Source organism: Mustelus asterias, chromosome 17 (genome assembly GCF_964213995.1).
Source record: "Mustelus asterias chromosome 17, sMusAst1.hap1.1, whole genome shotgun sequence".
NCBI lineage: Eukaryota > Metazoa > Chordata > Chondrichthyes > Carcharhiniformes > Triakidae > Mustelus > Mustelus asterias.
The window spans coordinates 69270493-69297099 of record NC_135817.1 but is presented as its reverse complement, the minus strand read 5'-3'; the positions used below and the strand labels follow the sequence as shown (position 1 = coordinate 69297099).

Here is a 26607-nt window from a genome sequence, read left to right as displayed (position 1 = left end):
GCCTATCTACATCCTAATATCCTATCCACCGAGCTGTCCCTCACAGCTACGATGCTTTGTTCATCACAACCTATTAACTCACCCCCACCCCCCCATTCCAGACCATGTGATCTCCAGGGAGAGGCGAAAACCCAGAGTTAAAACCCCAGGGCCAATATGGGGAAAAAAAAATCTGGGAAATTCCTCTCCGACCCCCTGAGGCGATCGAAACGAGTCCAGGAGATCACACTGGCCCTGATCAGAAAATGCTTCCCAACCCTATTCATTTCCACTTCTGCTTTACGAACACCATCTGAATTCCCTGCCCCCGAGACAGGTTCCCAACTATCCGCAGTCTCGCTCTGTACTGGCACCAGCAAGATGATCATAGAATGAAGCCTTGAAACGAGAAACAAAGAACAATTAGCCCGCGCCGCTCCCTGGTCCAAACTAGACCACTCTTTTGTATCCCTCCATTCCCACTCCGTTCATATAGCTGTCTAGATAAGTCTTAAACGTTCCCAGTGTGTCCGCCTCCACCAGTTATGAGGCTTAGTTATGAGGAGAGATTGGGTAAACTGGGGTTGTTCTCCCTGGAAAGACGGAGGATGAGGGGAGACTTAATAGAGGTGTATAAAATTATGAGAGGCATAGATAGGGTGAACGGTGGGAAGCTTTTCCCCAGGTCGGTGGTGACGTTCACGAGGGGTCATAGGTTCAAGGTGAAGGGGGGGAGGTTTAACACAGATATCAGAAGGACATATTTTACACAGAGGGTGGTGGGGGCCTGGAATGCGCTGCCAGGCAAGGTGGTGGAGGCGGACACACTGGGAACGTTTAAGACTTATCTAGATAGCCATGTGAACATCGTGGGAATGGAGGGATACAAAAGAATGGTCTAGTTTGGACCGGGGAGCGGCGCGGGCTTGGAGGGCCGAAGGGCCTGTTCCTGTGCTGTATTGTTCTTTGTTCTTTGTATCTTTGGACAGTGGGAGGAAACCGGAGCACCCGGAGGAAACCCACACAAACATGGGGAGAATGTGCAAACTTTCTCTGCCGGCATCTCCACATCAAAACTCCACACAGACAGTGACCCAAGCAAGGGAATTGGACCTGGGTCCCTGGCGCTGTGAGGCAGCAGTGCTAACCACTTGTCACCGTACCACCGTACTAGCAACTCTACTGTACTGTACTGGTGCAAGAAGACACTGGGGCAGCTCTATTGCTGGTGCCAGAGGCTGTTTATCAAGAAATCACCAACATATAGTTCTGAAGCCCTGGAGGATAGTGTTAAAAACCTACACTGGAGAAGTTGTTCCACTGAGGAGCCATGTTGTTCTAGCAGTGCAATGAAATGGACAGATAGCTGATTTGACCTTACACATAGTGAAAGGAAATTATCCAGCACTAACGGAAAGAACTTGGCTGGAAAATATCAGATTAAATTGGGCTGAGATAATCTCATGGCAGATTCCAAGTCAGGCTGACTCAAAAGTTTGAAGAAACATGCCATTTTCTTCAACGGTGATTTGGGAAGCATGAAGGATGTCTTAGTAAAGCTGAAGTTGAAGGAAGAAAGTCAGGCAAGATGCTTAAAGGTTAGGTCAGTGCTGTACACTATCAGACCTAAGGTGGAGGCAGAATTGGAGCAGCTGGTCAGGATAGGAGCCCTCGAAACCATGAGTGAGAGTGATTGGGCCCGTGATGAAAGAGGATGGATCTGCACGCTGTGGTGGCGATTTTAAAGTCACTATTAATCCTGTATTATGTGTAGAGTAGAACTCTCTGCCCTGATTGATGATTAGTTCACTGGTGTTTTGTTGTTTTAATGATCCAGGAGAATATTAAATAAGAGACAGGCCAGAATATACAGTCCGGAATTTTACCACTCCGCCCACCACGGAATCCGAGCGGGCAAGGGGCGGGCGATGGAAATGTCCATTGACCTCGGGTGGGATTTTACGGTTTCGGGAAGAGCGAGGCCGTAAAATCCTGCCCATAATGTCTAAACTATTATAATTGTTTATCAGAAAAGAGTAAATAATATGAAAAAAATACAAGAGAAATGAAAACAGGCAAGGATTCTAATGGCCTTCTGCCCGTCGGGGATCCCAGTAACGACTGCTACTGGAGCTGGAGTGGTCCTGGCACTGTTTGCGATCCCAGTCCGAGGTGAAGTCCAACCCACCGGGTGAGAAGCCCTCGTTTTAGAGCGTGGCACGAACAACTTCTGTGTGAGACTTGGTATAAACATACAGGCCTGGAATGGTAGCAGGTCAGCTTGACCTGTGATCATATGGTGCAAAACACAACTGCATCCCGTCCTTAACTTCCCACAGCATCGGTACTGCGAAGTTGGCTGGTGAATATATTCACTCTTTACTTTCTATGCAGCTGGGTTGGCTGAAGGCCATTGCTTCAGTAAAATCAGCCTCAGTCAAGCACATATCCAAATGAATGTGGATCTGGATTCATGACAGTTCTTGACGATTACGATACACAAAGGATTATTTTGATATAAAAGGCTACCATTTGGTATTGTTCCAATGAGCTGTGGACCAAATTTTAAACAAATTAGATGGAGTCCAGTGTTATTTGGATGACATCTTGGTTACTGGAAAGAATGAGGAAAACCATCTCCACAACCTTGATGCCACACGCCAGAGATTAGAAGACAACGGATTAAGAGTCCCAATGTGGATTTTTCCAAACTACACTTGAATATCTGGGGCATGCCATCGACACCCAGGGGTTGCATAAGTCACCTTTGAAAGTCAAAGCCATTTCTGAGGCACCAGCACCTCTGAACGTGAACCAACTTCGATCTTTCTTCGGCTTACTAGATTACTACAGCAGGTGGGCCCCTGATTTGGCTACTATTTTAAAACCCTTACACAATTTACTGTGTCAAAGTAACAATTGAAATGGGTGGATCAATGTGAGAGAGCATGTGTGCAAGTTAAAGAGGTGCTACTCAAATCAGAATCAAAATTTACCCCTTGCCAATAGCCTTAGTGGCCAGGACAATGAGTAAGGCCAACGACAACTATACGCAGGTAGAGAAAGAAGCTGTGGGAATCGTTTTTGGCACAAAAGAGTTCTACCAATTCCTGTATAGGAGAAAATTCACTTCATTGACAGACCATCAAGCACGAACAACAATCCTCGGACATCATACTGGGACTGCGTCAATGGCAGAGGGCAGGATGCAAAGATGGGTATTCCTCTTGTCAGCACAGACATACAAGATCAGGTATCGTCAATCAAGCCCTTATGGGAACGCAGATGAACTCTCCCAACTACCCTTACTATTCCGAAGACTTGAGTTATCAGTACAGGCAGAGGCAGGCGCAATTTTGTCTTTTAAAAAGCATTTAGACAGTTACGTGGGTAAGATGGGTAGAGAGCGATATGGGTCAAATGCAGGCAATTGGGACCAGCTTAGTGGTAAAAACTGGGCTGCACGGACAAGTTGGGCCGAAGGGACTCAATGAATGCACTTGCACTGACCAGGGCTGCCATTGTATCCCAGGCAGGGGTGGTGACCCTGCTGGACCCAGCCGTCTCCTGGAGCAGGGGTAGAGTGTGCCCTGCCTCTGCTCTACTCCATCCAGCATCCTGGTGAAGGCCCCCTCTGAAAAGCGTGATTCAGCCTTCTTGTCTGGCATCCCCTGCAGTCTTTGTGGATCAAGTGATGTTGTATGGAGCTCCCCAGTGCTTTCAGCAGTTATGTCATTGCGGGGCAGGCAGATCAGAGGGACCGCGCCACTCTGTTCTGGTTTACCAAACCTTGAAAAAATGTTGTGAAGTTTTTCAATGGTTTGTTTTGTTGTCGTAGGTCTCATGAGAACAACTTCTGGCCATTTTGAGTGTGCATGAATTATGATTATGAATATGTAACCCTCAAATATCCAGCAAATTATATATATAATCATTGCCATGGAATTTTAGGACACTCCCAACGTTGTAATGGAGACAACAGTGTGTAGGAATAAAAATTACTACTAATGAGCCATAAGATTCGGACCAAAAACACAACAGCGCCATCAGTGGGAAACACTCCGATTTTCACACTAATACTACCATTCTTTGGTAAGATTTCGCCCATAGTGTACAGTTCTGGAATGCACCTATAGGAAGGATGTGATAGCATTGGAGAAGGAGCAGGGCAGATTCACCAGGATGCTGCCTGGGCTGAAGAGATTTAGTTATGAAGAGAGATTGGATAGACTGGGGTTGTTTTCCTTGGAGCAGGGGAGTCTGAGGGGGACATGATTGAGATGTATAAAGTTATGAGGGGCATGGATAGAGTAGACAGGAAAAAAATGAGAGATCAATGACCGGGGTCATAGATTTAAAGTAAGCAGCAGGAGGATTGGAGGGGAGGTGAGGAAAAATGTTTTTCCCACAAGGGGTGGTGGGAGTCTGGAAGTCACTGCCTGAAAGGGTGATGGAGGCAGAGATATTTTAGTAATATTTAGGAAGTATTTAGATGCGCATTTGCGATGCCAAGGCATACAAGGAATTTGGCCAAGTACTGGGACATGGAATTAGAAGAGTTAAGTCTTTTGCCTGGGACTGCCGCAGACACAATGCATCAAAGGGCCTTTTTCGGTGCTATAGATCTCTATGACTCTTGTGCCTTTGGGAGAAGAACGACCAGTAGTTTTTTGCTTTGCATACTCTGATTAGTGCTGAATCTAACTATGCTCAGAAAGAAAAAGAAACATTGAGTATAATTTTTGGCACACGTGCCATTTTTGTATGCCAAAAATTATTTCTTGTTTCATCATTATTGACATGATCATCATTTCAAATCATTGACTGATTACCAACCCTTAACTACTAATTTTGGGCCATATAAAGGTATATCATATTTAGCTGCTAGCCAATTGCAAACATGGCCACTGATCTTATCTGCACATTCTTATGATATAAGGTATCATCAGTCAGAGTGCCACACTAATGCTGATCCATTATCACACTTAACCTTACCAATTGAGCAGAAAGAACCTACTAGTTTATATATATTCTTTATTTTTTGCTAGTAGATCATTTGCCTGTGACAGCTTCTCAAGTTCAGAGACATACCAGAAATGATCCTGTGCTGGGGAAGGGGATGGATATGGTACTGAAAGGAACGATGAAACGCATCATCCACATCCTGATTTGGATTCATATGTGTCAAGAAAGCCTGAGTTGGGTGTCTTTTGTGGAGAATCCTAGTAATCAGTCCTCCTACTCTGCATGGAAGGGTTCTTGAATCCTGGTATAGTCTGGATGAAGAAATTAGCATGTAGTTATTTTTGCTGGCTGGGTCTGGATGCTCAGATTGAAGAAAGCGTGTGAGAGTCTCAATCTTATACCCATATAAAAAATACACTATCGTTGTCTCCATTACAAGCTTGGGAGTATCCTAAAATGCAATGGCAATGATTATATATATAAATTTTGCTGGATATTTCAGGATTACATATTCATAATTATAATTCATGCACACGCAAAATGGCCAGAAGTTGTTATCACGAGACCTACAACAACAGAACAAGCCATTGAAAAACTTGATGACATTTTTGCAAGGTTTGGTAAGCCGGAACAGATCGTTTACAATAATGGCTCACAGTTTACTTCACATGAGTTGAAGATTATCTCAAAGTAAATAATATTCAGCATATAAAATCGGCATCTTATCATCCATCAGCTCATAGGTTGGCTGAAAGATTCATACAAACCTTAACACATTCTTTAAAAGCTTCAAAAGACCAAGGTATGTTATTGTGCAAATAGCTTTTTAGCATCTTATAGTAACACTATTCATGCGACTATCCAATGTTCACCTGCATTACTCTCTTAAAGAGAAAATTGAGAACGATGCTTGATCTGTTATTATCTCCAGAAACTTCAGAGATAGGAGAGCATCAACAACAATCTCAAGTTGCTAGCTGAGAAGTGAGGGCAAAACACTCACTTCAACAAGGAGATTGAGTGTTAGCGTGTAATGCCATGAGTGAGCAACAGGTACCAGCCATAGTTTTACCAAAAACAGGCCCAATTTCTTATACAGTTCAAACAAAGATGAACTAATTTGGCGACGACATGCTGACCAATTGTTATCACCTCAAAGTGATTTCTCAGCTCCAGAACTACCAATTTCTTTAGTCTCTAGTGTTGTGAATACTCTTGTGCACGACTTAGTTGGGTCTGAGTTGCCCGATGATTGTGTCTCTGCTACTAAACTATGTGCGAATGAGACAGAATTAGTTCCAAGAACAAAAGAGTCTACTGAAGTTCCAAATCATACTTCTAGAGTCAAGGACATTCAAATTGCACGATGTTATGTACAAGCAAAGAGGAAGAGACGTCCTCCTGATTGACTTTCTGATTGACCTTGTATAATGGTTAATAAATGTGCTGCGTCTAGAGTATTATTGATCCTATGAATAACATTGTGGTAACTTGTTCTCATGACCACAGAAGTAAAGGGGGAGGGATGTTCTATATTTAAAGAGGTTGCTGGTTGCTTTAAGAGCTGATTGCATGATTTGAAGTTGAAAGTTTTAAGTTTATTTATTAGTGTCACAAGTAGGCTTACATTAATACTGCAATGGAGTTACTGTGAAAATCCCCTAGTCACCACACTCCAGCGCCTGTTCAGGTGCACTGAGGGAGAATTTAGTACGGCCAATGCATCTAACCAGCACGTCTTTCGGACTGTGGGAGGAAAGCAGAACACCCGGAGGAAATCCACGCAGACACGGGAAGAACGTGCAGAATCCGCACAGACAGTGACCCAAGCCAGGAATGGAACCTCCCCTGGCACTGTAAGGGAGCAGTGCTAACCACTGTGCCACAATGCCAATGGCGACGTCATTAGGGTGTGTGCTCAGTTTTGTATTCTGCAGTTCAGAGAGCAGCTTTTCAATAAAATCTCTTATGTGTTTCTTTGAATCTATGTGTGCAAACCAAGACTTTTCGCTTTCTGTTAAAACCCACAATACCTAACATAGTTGGGACATCACAGTTATAGTCCCGGAGCCATAGAAACATAGGAACTAGAATCAAGAATAGGCCATTGGGCCCTTTGAGCCTGCACCACCATTCATTTTGATCATGGCTGATCATCAAATTCAATATCCTGATTCCCCCTTCCATCTATATCCCTTGATCCCTTTAGTCCCTGGAGCTATATCTAACTTCTTCTTGAAATCAGACAACGTTTTGGCCTCAACTTCATTTTGTGATAGTGAATTTCACCCATTCACCACCCTCTGGGTAAATAAATTTCTCCTCACCTCAGCTTTGAAAGGTTTACCTCTTATCCTCAAACTATGACCCCTAGTTCTGGACTTCCCCACCATTGGGAACATTCTTTCTGAATCTACCCTGTCTAACCCTGTTAGAATTTTATAAGTTTCTATGAGATCCCCTTTCACTCTTCTAAACTCCAGTGAATATAAATAACAATACCGACTTAATCTCTTCTCATATGAAAGACCTGCCATCCCAGGGATCAGCCTGGTAAACCTTCGCTGTATTCCCTCTGCAGCAAAGACATCCTTCCTTAGATAAGGACACCAAAACTGCACACAATGTTCCAAGTGTGGCCTCACCAATGTCCTATACAATTGCAGCAGAACATCCCTATCCCTATATTCAAATCTCCTCGCTATAAGGGCCAACATACCATTTGCCTTCTTTACTGCCTGCTGTACCTGCGCGCATACTTTCAGCACGAGGACACCAAGGTCTCACTGAGTATCCACCTCTCTCAATTTACACCCATTCAAGTAATAATCTGTCTTACTATTATTGCTACCAAAGTGGATAACCTCATATTTACCCACATTATACTGCATCTGCAATGTGTATGCCCACACGCTCAGCCTATCCGAATTACACTGAAGCATCTCTGCATCCTCCTCACAGCTCACCCTCCCACCCAACTTTGTATCATCTGCAAATTTAGAGATCATACATTCAGTTCCCTCTTCCAAATCATCAATATATAATGTAAACAGTGGGGTCCAAGAACAGATCCATGTGGAACCCCACTAGTCACTGACTGCCAATCAGAAAATAACCCATTTATGCCAACTCTTTGCTTCCTACCTGCTAACCAGCTCAAGATAATACCTGCTATCCCATGTGCTTTAACTTTCATAGTAGTCTGTTATGTGAGACCTTGTCGAAAGCCTTCTGAAAGTCTAAATATACCACATCCACTCGTTCTCCTCGGTCAACTCTACTAGTTACATCCTCAAAGAATTCCAATAGATTTGTCAAGCATGATTTCCCTTTTGTAAATCCATGCTGACTTTGTCTGATTATATCATTGCCTTCCAAATGCTGAATTATGAAATACTTGATAATGGACTCACGCCACTTCCCAGTACCAATGTTAGGCTCACTGGTCTATAAGTTCCCTGTTTCTTCTCTACCTCCCATTTTGAATAATGGGCTGACATTAGCTACCCTTCAATGTGTAAGAACCAGCCCAGAGTCCAAAGAATTTTAGAAAATAGCCACTGATGGATCTACTATTTCCAGGGCTACTTCTTTAAGTACTCTGGAATGACAATTATCTGGACCTGGAGATTTATCTGCCTTCATTCCAATCAATTTCCCCAAAAGGGCGGCACGGTAGCACAGTGATTAGCACTGCTGCTTCACAGCTCCAGGGACCTGGGTTCGATTCCCGGCTTGGGTCACTGTCTGTGTGGAGTTTGCACATTCTCCTCGTGTCTGCGTGGGTTTCCTCTGGGTGCTCCGGTTTCCTCCCACAGTCCAAAGATGTGCGGGTTAGGTTGATTGGCCATGCTAAAAAAAATTGCCCTTAGTGTTCTGAGATGCATAGGTTAGAGGGATTAGTGGGTAAATATGTAGGGATATAGGGGTAAGGCCTGGGTGGGTTTGTGGTCGGTGCAGACTCGATGGGCCGAATGGCCTCTTTCTGTACTGTAGGGTTTCTATGATTTCTATGATTTCTATGAAAACCATTTCTCTACTAATGCTGATTTCCTTCAGCTCCTCACTAAAACTTATTTATCTCAGAACTTCTGGTACATTATTCATGTCTTCTTTTGTGATGACTGAAGCAAAGTACGAATTTACTTATTTTGTTGTGACTGGAGTGACAGAGGGGAGAGAGTATTCTAATGAACAAAAGATAGTGGCGCACTGGTTACAGTCAGCACAAAGTGATGTGAGCTGAGCAGCAAGTTAAAAGGACAAAGTTCAGTTTCTTCTGTGGTTTTGAGAGGAGAAGCTGCCCTGGATCAGCCCCAAAACCCAGAAACTCTAGACTGACTTGTGCAGCCCCTCCAGCTAGTCGCTCCAGAGAGAAAACACCATCTCCTGTCTCGGCAGTATCTCGATGGATGTGAAGTGATGAGTGAGGAAGCACAGACCTCTCCTCCCTTTCAAGGCAATGTGCAAACCTGTGTTCGGGAGTTGGGAACAGTTAAAGACAACCACCCCCTTGAAGTGAATCAGCGGTGGGGAAGGACCATGTGGTGGTCATTTTGAGTTAGAATTTAGAAAAGGCTTAGAGAAAGAATGGATAAGGTACGAAAGGACCTGTTTGTATTTGTGCACTCAATGTGATTTGTTACCCTCTGTTGTCTATTTCTCGTAATGTTGGAAACAAAGCTTGTTATTGGTTTTGTCTAGATATCGATGTATGTGTATGTCTTCTGGACTAGGAAAAAATGATTTTGCTTTAAATTTCCAGTACATTTAGTTAAAGTTTAAAAGTGAAAAATGAGTTACACCATATGTAATATGTACACCAATATGCAATAGTTGGACCAATATGTAACCAATATGGGCGGCACAGTGGCACAGTAGTTAACACTGCTGCCTCACAGCGCCAGGGACCCAGGTTCGATTCCCGGCTTAGACCACTGTCTGTGTGGAGTTTGCGCGTTCCCCCCGTGTCTGCATGGGTTTCCTCCGGGTGCTCCGGTTTCCTCCTGGAGACCAAAGACGTGCGGGTTAGGTGGATTGGCCATGTTAAATTGCCCCTTAGTGTCAGGGGGACTAGCTAGAGTAAATGCTTGGGGTTATGGGGGTTGTGGCTGGGCGGGATTGTGATGGGTGCAGACTTGATGGGCCGAATGGCCTCCTTCTTCACTGTAGGATTCTATGATCTATGATGTAATTCAGAATGTGTTTTGCCCTTTTAAGATCTAGGGCAGGATTTTCCGGCTCTTCCCAACAGTGGAATCTTCCTGTCACGTCGGTGATGACCCCCTCTTGTCCTCCCCCGCAGCAGGTTCTCCGACGGCAGGACAGGCGAGCTGTGCAAAACACCATAGACGTCGGCAGGGCCGGAAGATCCCCTCGGTGGCCTATGGCAGGCTGCCTCCACCACCGGAAAACACGCCACGGAGGTTCTGGAAAATCCCATCCCTCGTCTGAAGCCCTTGAGACATCTGGGCAGAAATCCAATTGGAAATTATTCAAAACATTCTTGCTGCTGAAAGTTTTAATCCATCTGGAATCTATGCAATTTGAAAAGTAAGTGGAGAGTTTAGGGTTAATGAACATGTTAAATTATGAACTGCAACCTTCGCATGTAACAACCATGAAATTTTTTGTTATAATGTCGCAGTGTTTATGGAAGTCTTTAATTCCAGATAAGGGACACACACACATCCAGGAAATGGAATTGACAGACCACATCCCCAGTTCAACTCACTGCTCCTGCTGCAGTGAATGGAGGTTCAGCTGAGCAACAACATTTTCCTTTCTCGCTGCCGGCGTAAACGGCCAAAGATTTCTGACCATTATGTTAAGCATCGTTTTAAATGTTCTTTTGTACAAATTGAAAATTGCTTCTAGTTATACCAGAATATTTTTGAAAAAAGGCTCTTGATAGCTTTGGGATGTTTGTATTCTATATAAATGACTTGGAAGAAAACGTAGCTGGTTTGATTAGCAAGTTTGCAGACGATACTAACATTGGAGGAGTTGCGGATAGTGATGAAGATTGTCAGAGAATACAGCAGGACATAGATAGACTGGAAAACTGGGCGGAGAAACGGCAGATGGAATTTCATCCAGACAAATGAGAAGTGATGCATTTTGATAAGAACATAAGAAATAGGAGCAGGAGTAGGCCATCTAGCCCCTCGAGCCTGCCCCGCCATTCAATAAGATCATGGCTGATCTGACGTGGATCAGTAACACTTACCCGCCTGATCCCCATAACCCTTAATTCCCTTACCGCTCAGGAATCCGTCCATCCGCGCTTTAAACATATTCAGCGAGGTAGCCTCCACCACCTCAGTGGGCAGAGAATTCCAGAGATTCACCACCCTCTGGGAGAAGAAGTTCCTCCTCAACTCTGTCTTAAACCGACCCCCCTTTATTTTGAGGCTGTGTCCTCTAGTTTTAACTTCCTTACTAAGTGGAAAGAATCTCTCCGCCTCCACCCTATCCAGCCCCCGCATTATCTTATAAGTCTCCATAAGATCCCCCCTCATCCTTCTAAACTCCAACGAGTACAAACCCAATCTCCTCAGCCTCTCTTCATAATCCAAACCCCTCATCTCCGGTATCAACCTGGTGAACCTTCTCTGCACTCCCTCCAATGCCAATATATCCTTCCTCATATAAGGGGACCAATACTGCACACAGTATTCCAGCTGCGGCCTCACCAATGCCCTGTACAGGTGCATCAAGACATCCCTGCTTTTATATTCTATCCCCCTCGCAATATAGGCCAACATCCCATTTGCCTTCTTGATCACCTGTTGTACCTGCAGACTGGGCTTTTGCGTCTCATGCACAAGGACCCCCAGGTCCCTTTGCACGGTAGCATGTTTTAATTTGTTTCCATTGAGATAGTAATCCCATTTGTTATTATTTCCTCCAAAGTGTATAACCTCGCATTTCTCAACATTATACTCCATTTGCCATATCCTCGCCCACTCACTCAGCCTGTCCAAATCTCTCTGCAGATCTTCTCCGTCCTCCACACGATTCACTTTTCCACTTATCTTTGTGTCGTCTGCAAACTTCGTTACCCTACACTCCGTCCCCTCCTCCAGATCATCTATATAAATGGTAAACAGTTGCGGCCCGAGTACCGATCCCTGCGGCACGCCACTAGTTACCTTCCTCCAACCGGAAAAACACCCATTTATTCCGACTCTTTGCTTCCTGTCGGATAGCCAGTCCCCAATCCACTTTAACACACTACCCCCAACTCCGTGTGCCCTAATCTTCTTCAGCAGCCTTTTATGGGGCACCTTATCAAACGCCTTTTGGAAATCCAAAAACACCGCATCCACCGGTTCTCCTCCATCAACCACCCTCGTCACATCTTCATAAAAATCCAACATGTTCGTCAAGCACGACTTTCCCCTCATGAATCCATGCTGCGTCTGATTGATCGAACCATTTCTATCCAGATGCCCTGCTATCTCCTCTTTAATAATGGATTCCAGCATTTTCCCTACTACAGACGTTAAGCTGACCGGCCTATAGTTACCCGCCTTTTGTCTCCTTCCTTTTTTAAACAGCGGCGTAACATTAGCCGTTTTCCAATCAACCGGCACTACCCCAGAATGCAACGAGTTTTGATAAATAATCACTAACGCATCCACTATTACCTCTGACATTTCTTTCAATACCCTGGGATGCATTCCATCCGGACCCGGGGACTTGTCCACCTTCAGTCCCATTAGTCTACCCAGCACTGCCTCTCTGGTAACATTAATCGTATTAAGTATTTCTCCTGCTGCCAACCCTCTATCGTTAATATTTGGCAAACTATTTGTGTCCTCCACCGTGAAGACCGACACAAAAAACTTATTTAAAGACTCAGCCATATCCTCATTTCCCACTATTAACTCCCCCCTCTCGTCCTCCAAGGGTCCAACATTCACTCTAGCCACTCTATTCCTTTTTTTATATTTATAAAAACTTTTACTATCATTTTTTATATTAATTGCTAGCCTAGCTTCATAGTCTATCCTTCCTTTCTTTATCGCTTTCTTAGTCTCTCTTTGTTGTTTCTTAAATTTTTCCCAATCACTTGTTTCTCCACTATTTTTGGCCACTCTGTACGCAGCTGTTTTTATTTTAATACTCTCCTTTATTTCCTTCGTTATCCATGGCTGGTTCTCCCTTTTCTTACAATCCTTGTTTTTTGCTGGAATATATTTTTGCTGAGAACTGAAAAGGATCTCCTTAAAAATCCTCCACTGTTCCTCAGCTATCCTACCTGCCAGCCTGCTCTCCCAGTCTACCTTAGCCAATTCATCCCTCATCCTATCATATTTCCCTCTGTTCAAACAGAGGACACTGGTTTGAGACCAAACTTTCTCCTCTTCCATCTGAATCGAATTCAGGTGGGAGCTGTAAAATAAATGGCAGAACCATCCGGAGCATAGACACACAGAGGGATCTGGGAGTACAGGTCCATAGATCCTTAAAACTGGCAGCACAGGTGGAAAAGGTGGTGAAGAAAGCACATGGCATGCTTGCCTTCATCGGACGGGGCATCAAGTATAAAAGTTGGCAAATTATATTACAGTTGTATAAAACGTTGGTATGGCCACATATGGAATACTGTGTCCAATTCTGGTCACAACATTATCAGAAGGACGTGGAGGCTTTGGAGAGAGCGCAGAAAATGTTTACCAGGATGTTGCTTGATATGGAGGTTATTAAATCTGAGGAGAGCTTGAATAAACTGGGATTGTTCTCCCTGGAAAGATGAAGGCTGAGGGGCGACCTGATAGAAGTTTATAAAATTATGAGAGGTATGGATAGAGTGAACAGTTGTAAGCTTTTCCCCAGGGCAGAAATGACAATTAAAAGGGGGCACAAGTTCAAGATAAGGGGGGAAAGGTTCAGTGGAGATGTGCGGGGAAAGGTTTTTACACAGAGGGTGGTGGGGGTCTAGAATGCACTGCCAAGTGAGGTGGTTGAGGCAGTTATGTTAGCCACATTTAAGACTTATCTCAATAGACATATGAACAAATGGGGAATAGAAGGATATAAGCAGTTGGTTAGATAGGTAAACGTGATTGGCGCTGGCTTGGAGGGCCAAAAGGCCTGTTCCTACGCTGTACTGTTCTTTGTTCTTTGTTCTTAATCTAAGATGCCTCTGGTTTCTTTCAGAGTGAATTTTAATAAAGATTTTTTCTTGTTGTGCCTAGTCCCTGGAAGAAAATTGTAGGAATTGGAGCGGGATGGGAAAGTACTAAAGTTTAAAAATACACAATTTAAAATGAAGTTTGGTTCCTTCTGCTGAGAGACTTATTTAAAGAGAAAAAAGTTAGGTAAGGCATTAAAAGTGCATTCCCCCAGATTGTTTCACTTCATACCTTAGAATTTTACAGAGAAGTTAACCATTCCAGCTGACCTTTTTGTTAAAAAAAATACAAAACTGGAATATTGGCCTGTGATGTTCTCAGAGTGGCAATCTCCAGTGGATTGTCGTTCTGAATGAACATACCCACGTCGAAATTCTGAAACCTCTGTCTCGCCCAACCTTCCACACTCAGGCTGGGTGAGGCAGGAGCTGTGTAGTGCGCGCCTGTCAGCAGAGTAACTGGGGCGCAGAGTGGTGAGACTCGCCTGGATTATTTTACAATGTTTCAAAGGTTAAGTGGTTCAGAGAAGGGAATTGCAGGTTGGGGGTACGGTGTGGGAGGGGTGGAAACAGGACAGTTGGACCGGAAAGTGGGGGCGCCATCCAGGAAGGGAGGACGTCGGATAGTAGAGGGAGCGGTTGGGAGGGGTGGGGGTGGGATCGGAGCAGGGTGGGGGTGTCGGGTCGGGTTGCAATGGGGGCACCTGGGGATGGGGGAGGAGTGCTTCAGGTCAAGTTGGTCCAGGAAGGAGATCGGACCAGAAGGGAAGGGAAGGGGAGGGGAGGAGCTGTTCCCAGTAAATCTTGACCAGATCCTGCTTTATTTTCAAAACATCTGCCTTCCCCAAGCCCAAAGCCATCTTTTGCAGGCCATCTTTCTCCTGGTCCATAACCGTACCGTGTTGTGGTCGCTGTCACTAACATGCTCCCCCCATTGCCACATTGAACACTTGTCCATCTTCATTCCCCAGAACCAGATCCAGCACTGTGCTACCCCTTGTTGGGCCTTTCACACATTGATCATTGATCATGGTTTGGAGAGGGGGAGGAGGGAGGAGGGAGGCGGGTAAGATGTATCTCTGGTGAGGGAGGGGGAAGCCAGATGGATCTCTGGAGGACAGGGGTAGGGAAGTGAGGCCAGATCATTCTCTGGCGGTGGGGCGGAGGGGGGGGGGGGGGGTGTGAGGCCAGGTGGTTCTCTGGTGGGGGGGGGGAGGCCAGATGGATTTCGGGGGAGGGGGCTGGGGGGAGGCTAGATGGATCTCTGGTGGGGGGACGGGGGGGCAGGTAGGTCCGCTGCCACTCTGCAGGCGATCGGTGGGGGGGAAGGGGGCAGGGGGTCGTGATTGGTCTGACTAGCAGGGGGATGGATAAATAAGGGGGACAGTGACGTCTGTGGGGGCCATCGTTCCCGCTTTTCGCTCCCAGGCCACTTTCTCCGCTTTTTGCGGCCCGGGAGCAATGTGACTGTGGCGCGATTTTCAAATTTTTTTCCTCACTGCGCATGCACAGCTCAGAGCTCCGACCGTTTCGGGTGTGCTAAGCTCCACCCACAGCGCGATTCAGACCCGCGATTTTTTTTCAGGATGAGTGCATATGGGGGCGCCTGAAAGCAGATTTCCAAGTCAGATCTGAATTGCGCCCAGATTCAGCACTTAGAATCAAAATGGTAAAATCAGGCCCTCTGCCTCTGGCCAAGGGAAGACCCACTGGAGGATGAGGATATCGATGCAGATGCCCTCTGGTCTGCCTGAAACCTGTTGATCTTCCAGTCTAAAGAATTAAAGTTAAAGTTAATTTATTAGTCACAAGTAAGGCTTGCACTAACACTGCAATGAAGTCACTGTGAAATTCCCCTAGTCGCCACACTCTGGTGCCTGCTTGGGAAAATGCATCTAACCTGCACGTCTTTCAGACTGTGGGAGGAAACCAGAGCACCCGGAGGAAACCCACACAGACACGGGGAGAACGTGCAAACTCCACACAGACAGTGACCCAAGCTGGGAATTGAACCCAGGTCCCTGGCACTGTGAGGCAGCAGTGCTAACCATTGTGCCAGCGTGCCATGAGTTGTCCTCCACTGAGTGTGGCAGACTGGCAAGGTCCAGGACTATGTGTTGAGGGATGCACCCAAGCTTGGGGCATCTACCGCCAGGGCACAATGGGGAAAGGCTACCGGGTAAGGCCTTCCAATCCAACTCGACTGAGGGGCGAGTAACTGGAAAAAGCCCTTGGACTGCCTATAATCTATAACTGTGAATAATTCTATTAAAGAACCACAAAGTGCAATTTGATGAATGTACACAGTTTCATAAAGGACTTTGGACTTGTATTGAAATATATGTAATATTCTCAGACTGGACACATTAAATGTTGACCTAATTGAAAATATAACTATGATTGATTTTTACTGTTGTAGTGATTGGAAATGTTTCTGTTTTGTTTCAGAGAATATATATGAATAAAGTATATTTTTGAAATTAAAGAATTATCGAGGCAGCTCCTCCTCCTTCACTGAATCCTGTATAATCTAGTAACGTGTGCTATCAGGATACGTTTCTATTCCTTTCTCTCATTTACTTACTGAGCTGCCTAGTTGTAATTCCCCCCAGACTTGCTTGCAGCAGATTTCATAGAAAGAATCATGGAAAGAATCATAGAAACCCTACAGTGCAGAAAGGGGCCATTGGGCCCATCAAGTCTGCACCGACCACAATCCCACCCAGGGCCCTACCCCCATATCCCTACATATTTACCCGCTAATCCCTCTAACCTATGCATCTCTGGACACTAAGGGGCAATTTTAGCATGGCCAATCGACCTAACCCGCACATCTTTGGACTGTGGGAGGAAACTGGAACACCCGGAGGAAACCCACGCAGACACGAGGAGAATGTGCAAACTCCACACAGGCAGTGACCCAAGCCAGGGATCGAACCCAGGTCCCTGGAGCTGTGAAGCAGCAGTGCTAACCACTGTGCTACCGTGCCGCCCATTGCTGCATGACTGATTGTTAAATTGTCTCTGTACAAATGAAATGGAAAACTGTATGTGAACTACAATGGTGCAAATGTTTTCAGATTTCTTTTGGTGATTCTCTTTGTTTTGTCATTATATTTAAGGAACAGGGGTTGATCAGATGGATAGCGAACACTGGTGAGTTGTGAGCACCAAGTATGAATCAACAAACAAGAAAAGATTCACCCCGTTCCTGGTCTGCACTCCGGACTCTGTTTGGTTTGTTGTTACTGACTGCATTGCTGATGACGCTGACTCTGGACCTTCCTCACATAAAGGTGTGTAGGATGATAAAACAGATTGTTCACAATATACGGCGATTTTAAACTGTTATCCATGTTTGAGCCTTGACGCTAAGGGGGCGATTCTCCCACCCCATCACACTAGTTTTCTAGCGCAGCATGATGGGAGAATCTCATGTCTGGGCATGCGTGGAATTCGCGCATGCGTTCCTGCCTCACGCGCATCTCCCAGCACCAGATTTCCAGCGCCATCAAATCCGTGCTGGAAACTGGCGGGAACACCAGGTAAGGAATTTACATCTACTTTTAATGTCACTTTAACGTAATTAGCGGACCCAGGACTGAATTCTCCGAACCCGTTAGCCTCTCCCACCCACCAGAGTATTTCACTTTAACGGGGTTTATAGTGGCTCCACACTTTCGGAGAATTAACGGGACAACCATGCTGGAATGAAGGTAGGGGCAATCAGGGCTCCCCACGGTGTCTGGCGGTGGGGGAGTGGTGCCCCTGGGCATGGGCACCCTGGCAGTGCCAGCCTGTGCCCCGGCACTGCTCAAGGGGAAAAGTGCTAATGCCCAGGGGGCACCATGGCGCTGCCCACTGGGCAAGGGGCGTGACAAGGGGACGGGGCATATGGGGGGCAGGGCCTGGTGGGGGGCAGGGCTTAGGGGGCAATCGATGGGGGTGGGGGGAGTCCAGTTCTATCCAGCTTTCTATTAGAGCCTAATATGGTGGCCCAGTTAACAGAGGAGGACCAGGGGTGAAATGTGGTAGATGTGGTCAAGAATCCTGCTCACTACAGCCAAGAGGAAGCCTTAGCTGATGTATTTTTGAATGGATTGAGCTAATTCATGCTCTTTGTCTCTCACTTCAACAGCTTTTACTCCATCCTTATTGCTGCTTTTCTGGTTTCCTTCATTGTCCTTCATCCCTCCATCACTTTAACTGGACCTGTTCCCCCAAGGAGCACACACAAGAAAATCACGATTTCAGCTTGTTCCTGTTCGACTGCTTGAGTCTCCTTGGTTCTTGACTCAATCTTTTTTCCCCTTTTGCAGCCTACACACACTGAAAAACCTGTGATTTTCACTGATTTCTTTTATCACTTGGCAATTCATGTCTCTGATTTCAATCTTCTCCTTCTCACCCTGAACATCAACCGTGTCTGCAGCCTCACTATAGGATTTTCCTCCTCTGTAAATCACTGCTTCTTTTTTGGCTAAAGGTCGGCATGTTTTAGAAAGTTTATGTGAAATTAAACGATATTATTTTATAAAGTTGCTCCTTTCCACAGTACAAGGAAGAATCAACCTCAGGAATGGAGGCAAATTGGGAGAGGTCCCCACCTCCAAAGCATTATCCTCCGAATGTACAACCAAAGCAGAATAAAGCATCTTTTTGGACAGACAAACTGTTGCAATGTGGCTACCAGAATCACAGCTTCACCCCCGAAGAAAGGTCAGAGGGGACGTTCCTTATGAAAATGATCCGATGGCCAAGTCCACCTGACCCTGCTGTGACCTTTCTGAAAAGCAGCGACCCAGCACACGTTCGCTTTGTAATTTTAAATTCTACAAAGACTTTCTACGTTGGAGATCAGTTACAAGTGATGCTGCAAATGAATGATTTTGAAGGACGCCCAAAGCAATATGGGGGTGACTATCTCCAAGGCCGGATCCACAGCCCAGATTTAAAAGCTGGTTCAGCCGGAACAGTTATAGATAACCAAAATGGATTTTACTACATAAACTTTAATTTATCTTGGCCAGGGAAAGTGGAAGTGTCTGTTTCCCTGGTTCATCCCAGTGAAGGAATCGAAGCACTTGAAAGGCTACGCAAGGAACGGACACAGAGAGTGTATTTTCAAAGTACCTTTGAATCAGGAGCTACCACCGAGACCACTGAGTGTAATTTCTGTTTACCTCAAACTAAACCGCTGTGTAACTTTACTGATCCCAGCACCGGGGAGCCCCGGTTCTGTTACAAACCAAAGAAGCTTCCCTGCTCTGCTCGAATTAACCATGCAGCGGGAATTCAAGTACATAAACTCTTAATGACAGAAGAAGAACATTTTTTCCAAAGGTATGTGACTTCACATTCTCCTTTCCTTTCATCACATCCCTGAGATGAGGGTTAATTCACCAATCTCACACCCCTTTGCATGTGAATGATAATATATCTGAGTGTTATATCCTTATCTCTGATTCAAACTCCATTTGATAGTAGCTCATTGCTGAGAGTGTGGCATTGATGATATGCCACAATAGTGTTTCCTTCCCTCCCTCCTCCTGTAACCAAAAAAAGGGCACTGTGAGGAGGTAAAAGCAAGGTGTTATCTTGCCCTGCTGCAGTCATAGAGGAAACAAGGGAAAGAGCTGATTGCTAAGTAGGAAGGTTGGGTAAGTATTTAATAATTTTATCACTAGAAGTCTCAGAGGTAATTTCTGTGCTGTGTAGTTTGTAAAGGTTATATTTGGTAGTAATGAGGGGCAGGAAAGAAACGTCCAAGAGAATCGGATATAATCTGAAACAAAACATCTTTCAAAAGTTAATTTAAAGGGGTAAGACATGACAGGAGATCTCCAAGCTTTAGTTTGCTCCTCTTACTCCATGTGGCAGGCTGGGAACGGTTCCAGTCGCGCAGGTCAGCATGTGTACACAAAATGTCTCCAGCTACAGCGCGGCACGGTAGCACAGTGGTTAGCACTGCTGCTTCACAGCTCCAGGGTCCCGGGTTTGATTCCCGGCTCGGGTCACTGTCTGTGTGGAGTTTGCACATTCTCCTCGTGTCTGCGTGGGTTTCCTCCGGGTGCTCCGGTTTCCTCCCACAGTCCAAAGATGTGCGGGTTAGGTTGATTGGCCAGGTTAAAAAATTGCCCCTTAGAGTCCTTGGATGTGTAGGTTAGAGGGATTAGCGGGTAAAATATGTGGGGGTAGGGCCTGGGTGGGATTGTGGTCGGTGCAGACTCGATGGGCCGAATGGCCTCCTTCTGCACTGTAGGGTTTCTATGATTTCTATGATTTCTAGCTCCTGGAAGTTCGAATTTCTGAGCTGGAGCGGCAGCTGGAGACAGCATCCGCTCGTCAGAGAGTATCATGGATAGCACATCTAGAGAGGTGGTCATACCACAGGCTCAGACTCTGCAGGCAGGAAGGGAATGGGTGACCACCAGACAGAGCAAGAGAGGTAGGCAGGCAGTGCAGGAATCTGGTAGTGCCCAAGTGTAACCCTTCCAATTTATACAGGTCCCACCTCTCCCAGAACCGGTCCCACTGCCCCATGAATCTGAAACCCACCCCCTGACACCATCTCTTCAGCCAATGTATCTGTGGCCATTCCCCTGCAAAACAGATATACCATTTTGGATACTGTTGAGAGGAATGACCTTTCTGGGGAAAGCAGCAGCAGCCAAACTCATTGCACCATGGTTGGGTCTGCAGAGGTAAAAGGTGTGCCAGGGACTCATTTATAAAGGGAATAAATAGGCCTTTCGATGGCTGCAAACAAGACTGGATGGTAAGTTGCCTCCTTGGTGCTAGCGTCAAGGATGTCTCCGAGCGGGTACAGGACATTCTGAAGGGGGAGGGTGAACAACCAGTTGTCATGGTACACATCGGTACAACCGACACAGGGAACAAAAGGGATGAGGTCCTAAAAACAGAACACAGGGAGCTAGGAAGAAAGTTAAGAAATCAGACCTCAAAGGCAGTGATCTCAGGATTACTACAGGTGCCACGTGCTAGTCAGAGTAGAAATGACAGGATATATCGGATGAATACGTGGCTGAAGAGATAGTGTCAGGGGGAGGGTTTCAGATTCCTGGGGCATTGGGACCGGTTCTGGGGGAGGTGGGACTTGTACAAATTGGACGGGTTACACCTGGGCAGGACTGGAACTGATGTCCTCGGGGGAGTGTTTGCTGGAGTGGTTGGGGAAGGTTTAAATTAATATGCCGGGGGTTGGGAACCTATTTAAGGACAGTAAGAAGTTTAACAACACCAGGTTAAAGTCCAACAGGTTTATTTGGTAGCAAAAGCCACACAAGCTTTCGAGGCTCTAAGCCCCTTCTTCAGGTGAGTGGGAATTCTGTTCACAAACAGAACTTATAAAGACACAGACTCAATTTACATGAATAATGGTTGGAATGCGAATACTTACAACTAATCCAGTCTTTAAGAAACAAAACAATGGGAGTGGAGAGAGCATCAAGACAGGCTAAAAAGATGTGTATTGTCTCCAGACAAGACAGCCAGTGAAACTCTGCAGGTCCACGCAACTGTGGGAGTTACAAATAGTGTGACATAAACCCAATATCCCGGTTGAGGCCGTCCTTGTGTGTGCGGAACTTGGCTATCAGTTTCTGCTCAGCGACTCTGCGCTGTCGTGTGTCGCGAAGGCCGCCTTGGAGAACGCTTACCCGAATATCAGAGGCCGAATGCCCGTGACCGCTGAAGTGCTCCCCAACAGGAAGAGAACAGTCTTGCCTGGTGATTGTCGAGCGGTGTTCATTCATCCGTTGTCGCAGCGTCTGCATAGTTTCCCCAATGTACCATGCCTCGGGACATCCTTTCTTGCAGCGTATCAGGTAGACAACGTTGGCCGAGTTGCAAGAGTATGTACCGTGTACCTGGTGGATGGTGTTCTCACGTGAGATGATGGCATCTGTGTCGATGATCCGGCACGTCTTGCAGAGGTTGCTGTGGCAGGGTTGTGTGGTGTCTTGGTCACTGTTCTCCTGAAGGCTGGGTAATTTGCTGCGGACAATGGTCTGTTTGAGGTTGTGCGGTTGTTTGAAGGCAAGAAGTGGGGGTGTGGGGATGGCCTTGGCGAGATGTTCGTCTTCATCAATGACATGTTGAAGGCTCCGGAGGAGATGCCGTAGCTTCTCTGCTCCGGGGAAGTACTGGACAACGAAGGGTACTCTGTCCACTGTGTCCCGTGTTTGTCTTCTGAGGAGGTCGGTGCGGTTTTTCGCTGTGGCGCGTTGGAACTGTTGATCAATGAGTCTAGCGCCATATCCTGTTCTTATGAGGGCATCTTTCAGCGTCTGGAGGTGTCTGTTGCGATCCTCCTCATCCGAGCAGATCCTGTGTATACGGAGGGCTTGTCCGTACGGGATGGCTTCTTTAACGTGTTTAGGGTGGAAGCTGGAGAAGTGGAGCATCGTGAGGTTATCCGTGGAAGTCCATTGTCAACTTTTCCGACTACACACTTCAACCAGATGAAATCGAAGTTCTCAGCCGAGGGCTTAATTTTTGCCCCACCACCAAAATAGACCCCATCAGTCTCGCAGCAGACACAGAGGAATTCATCAGGCGAATGAGGCTGAGGGAGTTCTTCCACAAACCCCAAGAGGCCAACAACGAACACAATGAGACAGCCAATGAACCGGAACAGCCGACAGAGAGATCCGCAGTGCATCCGAAGAGGAAAGAGTCGAATTGGACTCCTCCGGAAGGCCGCTGCCCTCGACTTGACATGTATGCCCAAGCCGTCAGGAGGTGCGTCAACACCAAATTCATCAGCCGCACTCACAAGACAGCCCCGAACATCACCCAAGCACAGCGTAACGCCATCCACGCTCTCAAGACCAACCGCAACATTGTCATCAAACCAGCAGACAAAGGAGGGGCCATCGTCATACTGAACAGAACGGATTACTGCAAAGAAGTGTACCGACAACTCAACAACGAGGAACACTACAGACAGTTACCTGCAGATCCGACCAAAGAACACACCCGTCAACTCAACACTCTGATCAAGACCTTTGATCCGGACCTTCAGAACACCCTCCGTGCTCTCATCCCACGTACTCCCCGCGTTGGAGATCTCTACTGCCTCCCGAAGATACACAAGGCAAACACACCCGGCAGTCCCATCGTATCGGGCAATGGGACCCTGTGCGAGAACCTCTCCAGCTATGTCGAGGGCATCCTGAAACCCATTGTACAAAGAACCCCCAGCTTTTGTCGCGACACGACGGACTTCCTACAGAAACTCGGCACACATGGAGCAGTTGAACCAGGAGCGCTCCTCGTCACAATGGATGTCTCAGCACTCTACACCAGCATCCCCCATGACGATGGCATTGCTGCAACGGCCTCAGTGCTCAGCGCCAACAACTGCCAGTTTCCAGATGCAATTTTACATCTCATCCGCTTCATCCTGGACCACAATATCTTCACCTTCAACAACCAGTTCTTCATCCAGACACACGGAACAGCTATGGGGACCAAATTTGCACCTCAATATGCCAACATCTTCATGCACAGGTTCGAACAAGACTTCTTCACCGCACGGGACCTTCAACCGATGCTATACACTAGATACATCGATGACATTTTCTTCCTTTGGACTCATGGTGAACAATCACTGAAACAACTCTATGATGACATCAACAAGTTCCATCCCACCATCAGGCTCACCATAGACTACTCTCCAGAATCGGTTGCATTCTTGGACACGCGCATCTCCATTAAGGACGGTCACCTCAGCACCTCACTGTACCGCAAGCCCACGGATAACCTCATGATGCTCCACTTCTCCAGCTTCCACCCTAAACACGTTAAAGAAGCCATCCCGTACGGACAAGCCCTCCGTATACACAGGATCTGCTCGGATGAGGAGGATCGCAACAGACACCTCCAGACGCTGAAAGATGCCCTCATAAGAACAGGATATGGCGCTAGACTCATTGATCAACAGTTCCAACGCGCCACAGCGAAAAACCGCACCGACCTCCTCAGAAGACAAACACGGGACACAGTGGACAGAGTACCCTTCGTTGTCCAGTACTTCCCCGGAGCAGAGAAGCTACGGCATCTCCTCCGGAGCCTTCAACATGTCATTGATGAAGACGAACATCTCGCCAAGGCCATCCCCACACCCCCACTTCTTGCCTTCAAACAACCGCACAACCTCAAACAGACCATTGTCCGCAGCAAATTACCCAGCCTTCAGGAGAACAGTGACCAAGACACCACACAACCCTGCCACAGCAACCTCTGCAAGACGTGCCGGATCATCGACACAGATGCCATCATCTCACGTGAGAACACCATCCACCAGGTACACGGTACATACTCTTGCAACTCGGCCAACGTTGTCTACCTGATACGCTGCAAGAAAGGATGTCCCGAGGCATGGTACATTGGGGAAACTATGCAGACGCTGCGACAACGGATGAATGAACACTGCTCGACAATCACCAGGCAAGACTGTTCTCTTCCTGTTGGGGAGCACTTCAGCGGTCACGGGCATTCGGCCTCTGATATTCGGGTAAGCGTTCTCCAAGGCGGCCTTCGCGACACACGACAGCGCAGAGTCGCTGAGCAGAAACTGATAGCCAAGTTCCGCACACACAAGGACGGCCTCAACCGGGATATTGGGTTTATGTCACACTATTTGTAACTCCCACAGTTGCGTGGACCTGCAGAGTTTCACTGGCTGTCTTGTCTGGAGACAATACACATCTTTTTAGCCTGTCTTGATGCTCTCTCCACTCCCATTGTTTTGTTTCTTAAAGACTGGATTAGTTGTAAGTATTCGCATTCCAACCATTATTCATGTAAATTGAGTCTGTGTCTTTATAAGTTCTGTTTGTGAACAGAATTCCCACTCACCTGAAGAAGGGGCTCAGAGCCTCGAAAGCTTGTGTGGCTTTTGCTACCAAATAAACCTGTTGGACTTTAACCTGGTGTTGTTAAACTTCTTACTGTGTTTACCCCAGTCCAACGCCGGCATCTCCACATCAACCTATTTAAGGAGTCAGAGAAGGAGGGAGCAAGGATAAAAACAAAACGTGGAAAAGGTAATAAGAAAAGTGATAGGCAGAGAAACCAAGGACAAAATTCAAACAGGGCTATAAAGAAAAATATTGGAAGCAAGGCAAACAATGTTAAAAAGACAAGCTTAAAGGCTCTGTGTCTTAATGCGCGGTGCATTCGCAATAAAGTGGATGTACTAATCGTGCAGATAGATGTACACGGGTACAATATAATTGGGATTACAGAGGCATGGCTGCAGGGTGACCAGGGATGGGAACTGAATGTCCCAGGGCATTCAGTGTTTAGGAAGGACAGGCATAAAGGAAATGCTGGTGGCGTGGCACTGCTGGTTCAAGAGGAAATTAACACTATAGTGAGAAAGGATATGAGCTCTGACAATGTGGAGTCTGTATGGGTAGAGTTGAGAAATATCAAGGGGCAAAAACATTAGTGGGTGTCATATATAGACCCCAAACTGCAGTGATGACATTGGGAATGGCTTTCAACATAAAATTAGAGATGCATGTAATAATGGAATATTCGTGATCATGGGTGATTTTAATCTGCACATAGATTGGGCAAATCAAATTAGCCACAATGCCGTAGAGGAGGAATTCCTGGAATGTATACAGGATGGTTTTCTTGACCAATATGTGGAGGAACCCAATAGAGAGCAGGCCATCTTAGCCTGGGTACTGTGTAATGAGAAGTGAATCATTGCCAATCTAGCTGTGCGAGATCCCTTGGGATTGAGAGACCATAACATAATAGATTTTTTTTATCAAGATGGAGAGTGAAGTAGTTGATTCGGAGACTAGGGTGTTGAATCTTAATAAAGGAAACTATGAGGATATGAGGCATGAGTTGGCATTGATAGATTGGGGGGAGTTACTTAAAAGGAAGACAGTGGATAGGCAATGGCAAACATTCAATGAACACGTGGGGGAACTTCAACAACTGTTTATTCCTGTCTGGCACAAAAGCAAAATGGGTAAGGGGGCCAATCCATGGCTTACAAAGCAAATTAGAGATAGTATCCAATCCAAGGAAGACGTATACAGATTGGCCAAGAAAAATAATAGGTCTGAGGATTGGGAGCAGTTTAGAATTCAGCAAAGAAGGACCAAGGGGTTGATTAAGAAGGGGAAAATACAGTACGAAAGTAAGCTTGCAGGGAATGTAAAGACTGGGAGAGGTCAGGACAAAGGAGACATCAGCAGAGTTGTCATGGAAATAAGACAAAGGGATGTGTTAATGGTGCCATTAAGGGATGAAGAGTGTTAATAGCGGCAAAAGGTAAAATAGCAGAATCTGTTAATGGGAGCGACTGAACAGGTGGCCATGTGGGGGAGGGGTGGGGAAGGTCAAGGAGCTGAAAAACAACTAACAACAAACTACAAAGGGAGAGGGGCGGGGTGGTGATAGGTTTTCTGTCTAATACTGTTGAACTCAATGTTGAGTCGAAAATGCTGTAACATGCCAGATCGGAAGAT

General features: G+C 46.2%; 1 pseudogene; it reads left to right on the top strand.

Annotated features, from left to right (window-relative positions):
- Positions 1–17262: 17262 nt before the first annotated feature.
- Positions 17263–26607, top strand: part of LOC144506600 (NXPE family member 3-like) — a 36631-nt pseudogene continuing 27286 nt past the window's right edge.